We start from the raw sequence: 13,579 nt of genomic DNA, 5'->3' as shown, positions 1-13,579 counted from the left end.
TGTGCTTCGCTGGCAGGGCCAGCATTTATTGCCCATCCATAATTACCTTTGAACTGAGTAGCTTGCTCGGTCATTTCGGAGGGCAGCTAAGGTGAAGTCACATGTAGGCCAGACCAGGTAAATATTTCACTCCCTAAGGGGCATTAGTGAATCAGGTGGGTCTTTACAACAATGATTTCATGGTCAATTCTTCTTGAAAACAGAATTCAAATTTCACCATCTTCTGTGGTAGGATTTGAATCTGGGTCCCCAGAGCATTACACTGGGTGTTGGGATGAGTGGTCCATTGACAATGCCACTACATCACCATTTTGATCCCCATTTTTCCTCACAAAGTAAGTTGAATAAATTCTACATTGAATCCAACAACAAATAAGATTCCCTTGACTAAACTTATGAGTTTGAGTGACAGGCAGTACTTGCGATGTTCTGTGATGACGTTTAGAAGTCAAGTGATGAAACATTTGAGCCTTTTACAGTACATCCCTTGAATGTCTGTCTAAAACAAATGTCATGTAATCCCTCAAAAATAAAAGCATTTGGACCCTTTAACATAATTTATAAGCTCACAAGTAATAGTATTTGTTCTCAAATGTGTCCATGTGTTCCCATTATCAATATCAATCCACTGATCAATTTGGCCGGCACTTGAAAATGAAAGTCATAGTGATACAATTTCCCAATATTAAGATGCACGATTTCAAATAAGAATACAGGAAAGAAATGAACCTGAAATGATAAATGCCAGAGTTGTGTTAATTGGTGCACATTCATCTTACTTATCCAAGGAGCTGAGTGGACAGCAGTCTGAATTTAAATGGCACTTTTATGCTTAAAGGTTTCTGGAAAGGACCAGGAGGAGGCCACTCAATTAAATTAGACCATTCCATTTGTTCCATTCTCTTACCGAGCAAAACCTATCCAGCTCCCTTTAGAAATTTTTGATTGACCTACCCTCAGCAACTTTTAGTGGTCCCAGATTTCCACTACCTTGTGTTTGAAGAAATGCTTCACAGAAAAGGAAATGGATGCCAAGTACTAAAAGAAGGGAGATGACAAAAAAAAATGATCAAAGAGATAGGCTGTGAGGAGACTTTTCAAGAAGGAAAGGGGAGTACATGATGGAAGGGTTTAAAAAGGAAGGACCGGTGAATAGGACTATGATGGTTAAAGTTTTAACCACTGATTGTGCAGTGAATGATTTGTGGAATGCAGAGGGCACAAAGGAACATTTGTGACTTTCAGGTCACTGACTTCGAAGACAATCAAGTTAGTTGGCATTTGAGAATTGAACTCAGTGAACAATGGAATTATTTGATTTGATTTGATTTGATTTAATGTCACTGTCATGATCTGTGTATCTGTATAGTCATTACAGTTAAATGATCACTAGAGGGCAACACTAACCGGGGGTATAAAAACAGACTCAACCTGTTTTCCCGCCTCTTCTTGTGTATTGTGACTAGAGACCAGAGGTGTAGAGTTAGCTCAGAGTCCATGTATAATTAATCATAGTTTATTCTAATTCTATCTTGTTTAATTTAATAGCTAGTAAAAGAATTAAAGAATCAAACTCACAAGTTAATTGATTAGTTACTCAATAAATTATTTGCTTTCATTGGACGACTTTGAGTATTCATCATTATCAAGTTTAAGAACATCTCGGCATAAACAAATGAGTAACATATATTACTGCAAGTAATATAACAGTCACATGTACAGTGAAAAGTATTTTTCTGCAGCCAAGGGAACGTACACAGTACGTACATAGTAGACACAAAAAGAATAATCGGCAGAGTACATTGACAAATGGTACATCGACAAACAGTGATTGGTTACAGTGCGGAACAAGGGGCCAAATAAAGCAAATACATGAGCAAGAGAAGCATAGCACGTGGTGAATAGTGTTCATACAGGGAACAGATCAGTCCAAGGGCGGGTCGTTGAGGAGTCTAGCGGCTGTGGGGAAGAAGCTGTTTCTATGTCTGGATGTGCGGGTCTTCAGACTTCTGTATCTTCTGCCTGATGGAGAGTCTGGAAGTAGGCAATGCCTGGGTGCGAGGGGTCTCTGATAATGCTGTCTGCCTTCCTGAGGCAGCGAGAGGTGTATACAGAATCAATGTGCAGGTGGCAAGCTTGTGTGATGTGTTGGGCTGAGTTCACCACACTCTGCAGTTTCGTGCGATCTTGCAAACCCAGGGGTTTTGGAATCCCTTCATTGGATCTAAGTGGAGATCCCAATTCCTGTGCATACTGGTTGTGTGCACAAAAGTGCAATCTTGGGATCCCAGAGCCCTTCCCTGCAGGCTCTTACAGCCCACGGCATGATGCTCAGTGATGCATCCGGGAACTGTTTTTGCGCATTGTCCAGGAGCTGGCTGGGTTCTGACACATCTGGAGAGCTTTCAATCAGATCATGAGAGGGTCTCTTTATACAGTGGACTTGAAACATATTAATGCAGCTCATCATCACGTCCACCCACTTCAAATGGTCAGGAACCTAGATGCAAATGCCAGGGTTCAGTTAAAGAACCTTTAACAAGCACGAGCAGCACAATGGCACAGTGGTTGGCACTGCTGCCTCACAGTGCCAGGGATTCGGGTTCTATTCCGGACTTGCCTGTGTGGAGTTTATACGTTCTCCCTGTGTCTGCATGGGTTTCCTCTGGGTGCTCTGCTTTCCTCCCACAGTCCAAAGATGTGCAAGTTGGGTGGATTGGCCCTGCTAAATTGCCCCTCGTGTTCAGTCATGTGCAGGTTAGGTTATGGGGTTATGCACAATATATATATATATATATATATAAACCATCTTATTTATAAAGTACAAGCATTTACATTGTAGCTGCCACCCACAGTACTGCACTCAATTATCGATCTCGCTTCATGTAGTCACATTGGTGTTATGATACCCGTGGAGATCATTATCGCTTAAAGAGAGATTTGAAACACTTTGTGATTAATTGACTGAAATTACCCCACAAGATTCCACGGTTTGAACAAAGCAAACACCACTAGCTAAACACTCTCTTAGGTCATCAGTCATATTGTAGAAGTTGGAATACAGACATTCACTTATACTTTATACCAAAATCCTCAACTGGTCCTTTTCCTTTTCACTTTGATTTCCCACAAGAACGTCTTTCGCTATTTTTCAGGCTCTTGAAGGTTCTTTCACTTCTTGGGAACAAAGCAAATTTCTACAGCTCTCAGGAATTCACTTTGACTCTCCACAGTTTTCCTGTCATCATCTGGGTGCTGAGAATTCTTTTGAGTCCTTCCACTAGCCTCCAGCTCTGTGACCCTCCACCCATTCCTTAAGTACCTCACAATTGTTGACACTCCTGTTCAAGTGTGAGCTTCACTGGACTCAGGCTTATTGCCCCCACCTCAGAAATACTCTTGATTCCTGATAGCCCTTTTGCATCTGGTCTACAACTGCTTTTCAGCTCTTAGCCGGCTCTATCTTTCACTGCCTACTGTACTCTGGACTTAAAATCCACCTACTCAGGTGTCTTTCAGCTGCAATCTCAAAGACCTTCTGGAAAAATCCCACGTCAGACAAAAGAATTGAAAAATTCCAACCTAGGCTCCACTCTGAATCACTTGTCTTTATGACAATAGAGATGTCCGCTAGATATTTACATTAATTAATTGCTGGCTTCAAAACCATGCCTCTTGACCCTGAACTCTGCACAAATAATTTAATACTTTAATGATGTCAGGGGAATTCTCCACAGACCTCCACAGCTGAGTGAAGGCCGCTTGCTGTTTCGCGACTTTCATAAAATCATTGAATCCTTACAGTGAAGGAGGAGGCCCATTGAGTCTGTACCAACCCTCTGAAAGAGCACCCTAACCTAGGCCCACTCCCCGTAACCCAACTAACCTTTGGACACGAAGGGGCAATTTAGCACGGCCAATCCATCTAACCTGGGGATTGTGGGAGGAAACAAGACCACCCAGAGGAAACCCATGTAGACACGGGGAGAATGTGCAAACTCCACACAGACAGTCATCCAATGTTAGAATTGAACCTTGGTCCTGACGCTGTGAGGCAGCAGTGCTAACCACTGTGCTTTTATCCTCCTAACTCTGATGTCATGAGTACACATGGAATGCATTGAACTGCCACTTGAGGCAATTTCTAAATTCCAGCATTTTAATTAACTCAGTCTTACAAACTAAGTCTCCCCAAAACTACAAGTTACCTGTTAAATATTAATGTGATTCATGAACTGGATGATTTTGACACTGACGTGTGACTTAAATTAACAACCTTTCAATTCTGAGTCAAGTGTGCGTTCAACTGAACCAAGGTGGCACCAGAAAGACTTTAAAGGCTTTGAATCAAGCGCAGTATGCTGAAAGTAGTATAGTGTATAGGTTTACTCGTGAGAAAGGTGCTATAACTCATCTATGGATGCATGACTTACAAGTAATTCATTTAAAGTCATTATACCAGCTTCCTGTAATCCACAACAACCTACAGCTCTACAATTATTTGATGTATTTTGCTTCTTTTGAGATCAAAGTCAATTATTAATAAATACTGATCAAGAAAAATTAGCTCGAATACAAAAAGGTGAAATGGAGATAGAATTGTTCCCTTCACTTGACCCATCAGCACCAAGGAAATACCTGAGCTCCCAAATTAGCAGTGGATTGCATGGGACTATGAATTCAAATCATTAGCTCACAGGTTCATTGTTGAAAAGCTCTCATAATCTTTTCTTTAAGTGAACGTCACTGTACCGTGACGTGGAGGGCAGGCTTGTGTACTCGTATGACCCTGAGAGAGCAAGGTTGTTTTGGATATTTTATAATGTGCTGGCAGAGATCCACAATACATTTGCGGCCAAATTAGTATCTTTATTGCAACAGTACTTCCTTAAATAGAGGATTTCCAATTATTAACCAGGATTTAACATGGAGGCAGTGGTCCTGTCTACAGGCTGGAAAGTGGGGAATGAACCCACCCCAACCTGCCGGCCCAGGAAGCTATTATTGCATTTTACAGTGGTCAGTCGATTAATTGCTTGAAGCTTTGATTTCCACTCCCATGAGGCAGAGTGCGCTGCCTCCAAGAGATGCCAGCCATTCAGACAATTGGCAGATCTTCCGTTCTACCAGTGCCACCAGGTCTGCAATTCGTACCTGATGATGGGTAGCAGTGGAGATTGGAGGGACAGCAATGTGAAGCAGGATCACTAGGACCAGTGAGGTAAAAGCCAGCCAAGGTGGGGATGGGAGGTGCAGTAATAGGCTGGCTGGAGCCTGATCAAGTGGGGTGGGCAGCCCTTTCAATTGGGGATTCCCAGAATGTCCCACAAGGAAATACACCTCCTTGAGCCTACATTGAGGCCACTAGAATATACCTGGTGCACCATGTGGCGTGTGTGCCCAGCGCCATCACTGGTAAAATACTAGCAGCAGGCGGAGGAGGTCCTTAACTGGCCATAAATTGGCAGAATTCCAGTGGAAGCAGGTAGGCGATGGACATAGCCAACTATTCCCTCAGTTCAACCCCCGGAATTCCACTGAAAACAGGAGTAACCCCCTCCTCTAGACCCATCTCTCACCCACCATCCTTATGCAGAAAGCCGACCACTCCCCCAACCCAACATGACCGAATGAAAGGGCCCCACCCTAAAAAATAAGCAGAAAAGTCCTTCTCTCCATCGCATGTGGCTGCACTTTGCATTCCCACACTGCCTCCCTCCGGGGCCCAGACAGTCTATCTTCCTTCTCAAAACAGCCTCCCTCGGAATTCTGTATGGTCTCTTCCTTCCCCAGACCGTCTCCCTACCTCCCCGCTCTTCACCAGCCCTGCTTGTCGAGCTTGCACCCCATCCTTGCAACTCGTTGAACCCTTCCCAAGAGCAATAGAAATAGGATCCCAAGCAGACCATATAGCCCAAGGAGCCTGCTCCACCATTCAATGTAACCATAGCTGATCTTGGACTTCAGCTCCCCTTCCTGCCTGTTGCCCATATCCCTGAATCCCTGAGAAATCAAATATCTGTACATACTGACCTTAAATATATTCAATGACGGCGCATCCACAACCCTCAGGGGTAGAGAATTCCAAAGACTGTCAAACATTTCAGTGAAGTCATTTCCTCTCATTTCAGTCCTAAAAGATCAGCCCTTGGTCCTGACATAATGCTCCTACCCAACATTCGCTCCACGCTACCCCCCACCCACCTTTCATCCTTTGCCTGCTTCGCGTATCCAGTCTTCCCGCAGTTTGTGTTTCCGGCACCCAACCCGAGTTAAGATTTGTGAGCATTTCCCAAGAAGGTCAGAGCAACATCTACTCACCTCAAAGTCATGGAAGTGAAGCTCGCCAAGTGCACGCCACCTATAACCAGTGTAAATGTGAACATTCTAATTTCTCGCTGGCAGGAAGCTTAATTTGGATAAGGAATTTAATTACAATGAGGTGGCCTTTGAATGAGCTTGCCATACTGATGTATGCATAAGGGCTTCCTGGCGTTGTTCACCTGGAAGCTCAAACAGTCGTTAACCTGCCTTTAAAGTTCCGAGAACTTAATTGCTATAGTTTATCTTACCATCGGAAAAATGACGCCCACCTGGTGGGAAGGGAATGGTCTATCCTCTCCAACCATGGTAATTTATTACCTTACAACATTGTTCTCTACTAACACCCCCCAACCCGCCTACATGTAATCCCACCAGAAGATGTGGCCCTTAAGCCATTCAATCAAAGGACGACAAATAAAATCTTGGTATTATTATTTGAGATTTGTTTTTAGAACATAGGCTTCATTGGCAATATTACATGTATCACCCATCTCAAATTTTCCTGAGGCATTGAAAGCATCATGGAACTGAAGTCACTACAGTCCAGAGCAGGTATGGAGGTAAGGGGAGAGGCAGGATACCTTCTCTGAAACAGTAGGTACAATGTTATGCTCCCCCAATACATTCCTCACCCTTCCCTGCGCAGGTTCTGAGGGAGGGCGGAGGCATGAAAATCCATGGACGGGATTCCCTCCAGGATTCCACCCATCCCGATCTGATAATAATTTTATGCTGAGATGCAACGCCATCCTTGCCCCAATTAAGGCCCTTAAGTGCCACTTAATGGTCACTTAAGGGCCTTTTCCGCTCAGCCCCAATTTTTAGGCTGGTGGTCAGATGATTTAATTTTGGGGTGGATAGATGATAGGTCAGTGGGTGAGGGGACCCAAAATTTAATGTTCAATATTGGGCAGGAAATGGGATGCGAGTTCCCTTCTGACTGGGGGTACCCTCACCTTAGTGTTCCGAGATCTCTGGACCTCCATCCCCTCTCAATCTAACCGTGAACACCCCAATTGTTTCCCTGGTAGTCCCCACAAGTTTTCCCTACCGGGCTCCCCTGCGCAACCCGACCTCTGCCACTTATCTTTCTTCCGTTTCCTAGCACTTAGTGGCATCGGGTCTTCTGGAGTTGGCAGGGAAGTGCTGCCATTGACTCCTTGGATACTGTTGCTGTACATGTGTCCAATTATTTGTACTTCAAAATACTTCAAAACTTTTATCACCTTAGCTTTTTACGTCTGCTCATTAAATTCTTAAGTTTTTATATGCATTCCAATCATCATATTAAGGGAGAAAAGTTAACAAAGGCACCAGGGCAGTCCTCTTCACTTCTTCAAATATCATCAAGTCATATTTTCCTGTCACTGAGCAAGCAGAGATCACCTCAGTTTTAATATCTCAGTCAAAGACAGCACTGCCAACATTGCAGTATCGATGCAATGTGAGGGAATGTGAGGGGAAAGAGTAAGGAGAGGGAATGTGAGGGGAGAGAATGAGGAGAGAGGGAATGCGAGGGAAGAGAGTGAGGAGTGAGGGAATGTGAGGGGAGAGAGTGAGGAGAGGGAATGTGAGGGGAGAGAATGAGGAGAGGGAATGTGAGGGGAGTGAGTGAGGAGAGGGAATGTGAGTGGAGAGAGTGAAGAGAGGGAATGTGAGGGGAGAGAGTGAGGAGAGAGGGAATGTGGGGGAAGAGAGCGAGGAGCGAGGGAGTGTGAGGGGAGAGAGTGAGGAGAGGGAATGTGAGGGGAGTGAGTGAGGAGGGAGAGTGTGGGGAGAGTGTGAGGAAAGGGAATGTGAGGGGAGAGAGTGAGGAGAGGGAATGTGAGGGAGAGGAACGTTGCAGAAATCACACTGCAATGGCAGTCTCAAATATGTGCTCAAGTTTAGTTAGAATAGAATAGAATAGAATTTACAGTGCAGAAGGAGGCCATTCGGCCCATTAAATCTGCACCAGCCCCTGGAAAGTGCACCCCACCCTACACCCGTAACCCAGGAACCCCAACAACCATTTTTCGACACTAAGGGCAATTCTTCATGGCCAATCCACTTAATCTGCACATTTTTGGACTGTGGGAGGAAACCGGAGGAAACCCACGCAGACACGGGTAGAACGTTCAGATTCTGCACAGACAATCACCCAAGCCGGGAATCAAACCAGGGGCCCTGGAGCTGTGAAGCAATTGTGCTAACCACTGTGCTATCGTGCTGCCCTTGTATTCACACCCCAATTCATGTGAGAGGTTAACCTTCTGCTTTCCAGATATCATGCTGCAAGAGAACTTTGGCAACCATGGACTTCCATTGAATTGGTCCATGATCATGCTTGGCAACGTATTGCAGTGGTTTGCTGTTACATTCTGCAGTCTGGCAGACCAGGAAATTCCATCCCTCTTCGCCGCCTGCCAATAGGTGTATTGGAAGGATTTGCAGTCTGAGAATAAACCTGTCTGACCACATCATGAACGCGCCTTCCGTGGGCATCTTTAACCCAGAATATCTGGCCCAGAGGTAGGGATGCTATCACTGCGCCACTCAACCTCTCTGAGAGGAGGACCAACTGAGTTACAGCAGCTGAACAAGTGATCATTTAAATGGGATACTCCAGTACTCCAATTTGAACAGTGTTTGCCAAGCACTCCGTCAGAGACAGTGGGCCAGGTTTGAATACTGTGGTGGATATTTCAAGTCAGGAATTTTTCTTCGTGAAAAGCACACAAAAAATGCAATTTGCACTCGGGGGGGGGGGGGGGGGGGGGGGTGGAATCATGGTGAGTTTGTCAACTCTGGAGGCAGTGTATAGGCGACCACTTGGACAGATGAGTGCTGAGGCTGTCTGGTTAGAAGAACTGCCTTGCTTCGTTGGGGCTTAGAAGTTGTTTTAAAATTTGTTTGGCTCACTAGCCCTATGCCTCACACCCCTTTCACCAATACCCATCCCACATGCTGCTTCATACCCTCGATGCCATATCCATTTCAGTTATGCCCCCCCTCCCACACACACACCCATGACCATCACCACCCTCTGGTAAAAATGTATTTCCTCGCATCACCCCGAAACCGCCCACCCCTCACTTTGAACTTGTGTCCCCTCATGACTGACCCTTCAACTATGGGGAACAGCTGCCCCCTATCCACCCTGTCCATGCCCCTCATAATCTTGTACACCTCGATCAGATCGCCTATCAGCCTTCTCTGTTGCAACAAAAACAACCCAAGCCTATCCAACTTCTCTTCATAACTTAAATGCTCCATCCCAGGCAACATCCTGGTGAATCCCCTCTGCAGTGCAATCACATCCTTCCCATAATGTGGATACCAGAATTGTGCACAGTACTCCAGCTGTGGCCTCACCAAAGTTTTATGTAACTCCAACATGACCTCCCTGCCTTTGTAATCTATGCCTCGATTGATGAAGGCAAGTGCCCATATGCCTTTTTCATCGCCCTATTAACCTGCAGTCCTGCCTTCAGAGATCTATGTACAAACACGGCAAGGTCCCTTTGTTCCTCGGAACCTCCCAGTGTCAGGCCATTTATTGAATACTTCCTTGTCACATTACTCCTTCCAAAGTTTATCACCTCACACTTTTCAGGCTTAAACTTAATCTGCCCATTTGACCATCCCGTCTATATCTTCCTGTAACCTACTCAACCTCATTGTTAATCACCCAGCCAATCTTTGTGTCAGGCACAAACTTACTGATCCTACCCCCCACAGAGCCATCTATGTTGCTTATATAAATGACAAATAATTGCAGACCCAGCATAGATCCCTGTGGTACTAGTCACTAAAGCAGCCGACTATCACCACCCTCGGTATCCTACTGCTAAGCCAATTATGAATCCACCTGATCAAATCACCCTGTATTCCTTGTGCATTTGCCTTCTTTTTCCATGCAAAATATTCTATCCCGGCTGCATCCAGGATTCAAATCCATTGGAGTACATCAGCCAAATCTGACTTTAATGGAAAATTGGAAAGAGAATTGAAAAGTGACATAGCCAAAATTGTTGAAAAAAAAGAAGAGATTACAGCAGTAATCTGTATGAATACTAACAATAATAAAGTGAGATGGCTGACTTTAGCAAAAAAACATTCATGCAGCAGGAGAACTTAACTTAGGCCAAATTAGCATCTGTAGCCATAAAATAGCTAAACAGGTAGAACTTGACTTGCGTCATAACTTATGGAACCCTGAAGTATCTTACTCAGCATTTTGATCTCACTCTAGACTTGTAACAAGTAGAAGATAAAGCAATTCAAGAGGCCAGGTTACCTGAGGCAAAATTCGCCTGGGAGATAGGATGCAAGTGTTAGAGTTTCTGAAGGAAAGGGAGGAGAGATGATTCCAGGAATGAGAGGGGGAGTGAGTCTTCCAACTGGAGAAGCTGGAATAAGAATTACAAGTGCAAAAGGAACTTAAGCAAATTCATGGAGCTTGGGAGAACTTGGCTTTATCGAGTGGTGTCACTGCTGGTAATTCAAAAACCCCTAGCTTCGGGACCAGCTTTGATTTCTTAAGGTACTCCCAGTTCGTCTCCAAGTATAAAGTTGATGATGTGAAAACCTTGAGAAGCTGGCAGATTAGTTAAGGTGGATTTTCATAATGCCGGGTCAGCTGGTAGGATAACCCACAAGGTCTACTGTGCTGCCTGCAGTCAGCTCTGCAAATTATGAACAGACAAAGACTGAGAGCATGTATGCACTGGGAGAAATGATCAGTCACTCAGCAGCAGCCACGTGAATGCAGATCTGCCATTTCACTCTTAACCCATCATTTGGAGGAATCAGCTTTGGTTTTTAAGCAATCTCTAAATTAATGTGGCCACTCAGTATTATATTACAGTTATAGTGTTTCCATGGGCAGTCAAATAACTAATTACTATCTCTGTTAAATAAAGTTCTCTCTCACTGGGAGTATGTGTACATTATTGGATGCTATTCCATAATTGAACAAAAATCTAGGAGCTGTGACAACATACAGGACAGTAGATCTCCAGCTAATGCTATTTATTCGTGTGAAAAATTATAACCATGATATCGATACTCTGACCACACAAGGCTATACAGTATGGCATTCTCCAATGACAAGGTCATTATAAGACTTGATTGGCGGCCACATGCCATGAATCCATCCATGGCTAGCACCTGCTGTGAGAAATCCTGGTAAAAATTGGCCTCTCTTCGCTTCTTTTAATAAATGATGGCTGGAGGCCCTCTTCATAGCATCATATGATAAATGCAATTCATCTGTTTCTCTGAACCCAAAGGAACTGAGCTAAAGGGAATGTTGACTTCATTTCTCTTCCTGGACTGACAGGTGGCTCAGATATACCACACCCTGTGCAATTCAGCAAAAATGTGTTTTCTCCCTGTCAGACACTGTGAATTAGCTTTCTTTATTGCCATATGAGTTAACTTGTGCCAAAGCTCCATCTGTCATGGTCAGGCCTTGCTGATTCACAATAACTGGCCCAGCATCAGGAGGTCAGCGATTCATAGCTGCCACACAGAGACTATTTTGTGGGTCTGGACATTTTTGATAGCTTGCTGATAAGAAGAATTTGTTCTGCACTAAAAAAAAACTTGCATTTTAAAACCACTGGCGGCAGGTGATGACAGTGACAGAATCTGCTTTATTATGTGATATAAGTTATGGGCAGTTTATTCTTCTGTCAATCAGAAAAATGATGTTGTCATATTCCTTGTGATTGAGAGCATTGATAAAGGATGACAAATGCTGTGAAATGAATCCTTTTTCTCTTGGTTGTCAGATCTACCTAGAGGTAGCAAAACTATTGGAAAAAATTCTGAGGGACAGAATTAATCTCCACTTAGGGAAGCAAGGATTAATCAAGGATAGTCAGCATGACTTTGTCAAAGGGAGATCACGTCCTACAAATTTGTTTGACTTTTCAAGGAAGCGACAAGATGTGGTGATGAAGGTAGTGCAGTTGATGTAGCCTACATGGACTTCGGAAGGCTTTTGACAATGTCTTGCATGGGAGACTGATCAAGAAGGTAAGCGCCCATGGGATCCACGGCAATTTGGCAAATTGGATCCAAAATTGGCTTTGTGGCAGGAGGCAGAGGGTGACGGTCAAGGGTTGTTTTTGCGACTGGAAGCCTGTGTCCCGTGATGTTCCGCAGGGATCACTGCTGGGTCCCTTGCAGTTTGTCGTGTACATTACTGATCAGGATGTGAATGTAGGAGGTGTGATCAGTAAGTTTGCAGATAACACAAAAATTGATGGTGTAGTAAATGATGAGGAGGAAAGCCTTAGATTACAGGATGATATGGAATGGCGGGTTAGATGGACAGATAGTGACAAATGAAATTTAACCCTGAAAAGTGTGAGGTAATGCATTTTGGGAGGACTAACAAGCCAAGGGAATGTACAATGAATGATGGTAGGACGCTAGGAAGTACAGAGGATCAGAGGTGGCAAATGGAGTTTAATGCAGAAAAGTGTGAGGTGATTCATTTTGGAAGGAATAACAGGAAGACAGAGTACTGGGCTAATGGTAAGATTCTTGGCAGTGTGGATGAGCAGAGAGATCTCGGTGTCCATGTACATAGATCCCTGAAAGTTGCCACTCAGGTTGAGAGGGTTGTTAAGAAGGCGTACGGTGTGTTAGCTTTTATTGGTAGAGGGATTGAGTTTCGGAGCCATGAGGTCATGTTGCAGCTGTACAAAACTCTGGTGCGGCTGCATTTGGAGTATTGCATGCAATTCTGGTCGCCGCATAATAGGAAGGATGTGGAAGCATTGGAAAGGGTGCAGAGGAGATTTACCAGACTGTTGCCTGGTATGGAGGGAAGATCTTATGAGGAAAGGCTGAGGGACATGAGGCTGTTTTCGTTAGAGAGAAGAAGGTTAAGAGGTGACTTAATTGAGGCATACAAGATGATCAGAGGATTGGATAGGGTGGACAGTGAGAGCCTTTTTCCTCAGATGGTGATGTCTAGCACGAGGGGACATAGCTTTAAATTGAGGGGTGATAGATATAAGACAGATGTCAGAGGTAGGTTCTTTACTCAGAGAGTAGTAAGGGTGTGGAATGCCCTGCCTGCAACAGTCGTGGACTCGCCAACACTAAGTGCATTCAAATGGTCATTGGATAGAAATATGGATGATAAGGGAATAGTGTAGATGGGCTTTAGAGTGGTTGCACAAGTTGGCACAACATCGAGGGCCGAAGGGCCTGTACTGCGCTGTAATGTTCTATGTTCTATGTTCTAGAGGGACCT

The sequence above is a fragment of the Scyliorhinus torazame genome, chromosome 1, assembly GCF_047496885.1.
Source record: "Scyliorhinus torazame isolate Kashiwa2021f chromosome 1, sScyTor2.1, whole genome shotgun sequence".
Taxonomy (NCBI): Eukaryota; Metazoa; Chordata; class Chondrichthyes; order Carcharhiniformes; family Scyliorhinidae; genus Scyliorhinus; species Scyliorhinus torazame.
This window is presented reverse-complemented; position numbering follows the sequence as displayed.